Here is a 2500-nt window from a genome sequence, read left to right on the forward strand (position 1 = left end):
GAGTCACGTGCACCATCTTGAATTCCCCTCTAGCATCCCCGGCGTCATTTCTGAGTTGACGTCACCGCACGAGAGAAGGGGATATATAAGGCTTCGTATGGTGTGTCAACTTCAAATTCTCGGCATGTACTCGCCAAGAAATTTAAGCCTTTTACGCCAGGCCTTTCGTTACGAGCAAGAGACGGGTGCGCATTAGATCATATCCACATGTATTTTGCGCTATATAAGTAATAAATTACTACTACTATGTTTTCGTTATGAATGTTTGACGTCACCGCACGTGAGAAGGGGACATGTAAGGCTTCGTCTAGTGTGTTGACTTCAAATTCTCGGCATGGGCTCCCCAAGAAATTTAAGCCTTTTACGCGAGGCCTTTCGTTACGAGTAAGAGACGGGTGAGGTGAGATGAATGGTTTTCGTTATGAATATTTGACAGCCGTGCAAGCCAACTTAAAAAAAAATACTTTTTTTTTTACATTGATAGGTACTCAGTCTCCGGGATAAGCCGCCCCAAGAAATCCAACATATGATACAGTGGATGGCCAATCTCCTACATACTAAAGAGCGATTAAAAAATGGATGGCATTCAATTCACCTTAATTTTGAACCCTGTTTCATCTGTAAACCATTATTATTATTAACCCTTTCACTCCCGTAGGAAAACCAAATATTTTGTAAAACGGTAACTATAGACTCAAGGACCACACATAGTATACCAATTCAAAGATATTATTTGTGGGATACCATTCATTACACTGACAACCGTAAAGGAAGTCTCAGTTTAAACTGAAAAGCAATCAAAATGAAAAAAGGAAAAATGTCAAAAAAATATCCCACTCCTTGTATAGTTGAGGTATACCCCTAAACTATGGCTTAATATGCAGCTCTTAATGTGTGGGTTATTGTCAGATATTTACTTGACCTTAAAAGTCTAAGAGGAAAAAGTTGCGTAATTTTTAGGGGTGGTTAATCAAGTCTCATATAGGAAGAGGGTATGATATTATGCTTTGAAACGACAGTTCAAATTTGATAAAAATTTACTAAATATTGAGCATGTAATAGTGGTATTTTGTGCCACATGGCACTCTTGGGAGTTAGAGGGTTGAGCTACGAACATCATGTACTCGAACATTTTCCGCTTGCACACATCTGGAAGCCACCGCATAGGCATCATGTACTCATCCATTTTCCACTTGGACATCACTGGAAACCACCGCATTGACCATGAATCTGTCACCATCACTGTATGCACAAACAGTCCTATCCGTTCAGCTATGAGGAAAAGAAAACACAATTTTAGATGAAGATCTGAGTCAAACTCAGTCAGCGCAGGTAGATGAATCTCTAGATTTCGATGCATTGTAAGTAGGCAGTGATACACGACTCGCTTTGTAAACTTAAGGATGAGTAGAAAAAATCAAAAAAATTGCGATGAGTCACCCACGTGTTCTCGAATTTTTTAAGAAACCCAGTTTAGCACCCCCCCCCCCCCCCCCCCCCCCCCCCCTCTCCAGCTTCATTTCTGGTAAGACGTCACCGCATGAGGGATGCCTAACCCCTCCCATGAAGTCAGAGGAGAAGGAGCATGGCTTTTTCGGTTATAAAAAGGAACTCCAGGACCAACGAACCATTTTAAGTACTTTACGCCATGTCAGTTCAGAGCACGTTCAGTGCCAGGCAAAAAAACAATAAGAGAATCGGATTTTTAAAGACAGCTGATAAGCCGTTATGGGAGATGTTGAGCCCGCTCCAGTGGGCCATCCTTTCAGTTCCCCCTCACAAAGGATTCACGCTTCCTGCCATGGTGGAAATACTACAATAATGGAATCTTTACAATCACACCAAGTTAAAGGAACACTATAACAACTACAAACTCTTGAAAGATGTTCATCACAACCCAAGACGACGGGGCCTTGGCGAGCACAAAATGATCCCCCAAACTCAGTCTCTCAGTCAACTGTTGACATTTACGCAGACGATACTACTTTAAGCACTTCCGTTGTAGTCTCAGATCTACTTGCAATTGAGCAGAGGCTCCAAGAGGACATAAACAAGATTGCAGACTGGACATCTGACAACAAAATGGTGCTTAGTGTCTCTAAAACGAAAAGTCATCTCGTAACTGGCAAGCGACTGGAAAAGAAAGCTCCAGGCACAAACTTTAAATTATCATGCAACGATAGCGAAATTGAGCAAATAACTTCACATAAACTACTTGGAGTAAAATTAGACAATCACTTGAGTTTTACTGAGCACATAGATGACATTTGTAAAAAAAATGTCACAAGGTATTGCGGTGCTAAAGAAGATAAAGTGTAACCTGCCTCTCGCAGAGCGTAAGCTTTATTTCAACGCCCTGATCAAGCCAAGAATGCTGTATGGCTCATGTGCATGGTGTACTGCATCAGAAGAGAACGTAAACCGCGCATCCAAGCTGCAAAAGCGAGCAGCTCGAGTATCTTAGATGCAGATATCGGTGAAAGGAGCGAGTTGCTTTTTA

General features: G+C 41.6%; 1 pseudogene; it reads left to right on the forward strand.

The window, feature by feature from the left end:
* Nucleotides 1-2500, forward strand: part of LOC138032819 (uncharacterized) — a 9580-nt pseudogene that overhangs the window by 3329 nt on the left and 3751 nt on the right.

The sequence above is a fragment of the Montipora capricornis genome, chromosome 2 (genome assembly GCF_036669925.1).
Source record: "Montipora capricornis isolate CH-2021 chromosome 2, ASM3666992v2, whole genome shotgun sequence".
NCBI lineage: Eukaryota > Metazoa > Cnidaria > Anthozoa > Scleractinia > Acroporidae > Montipora > Montipora capricornis.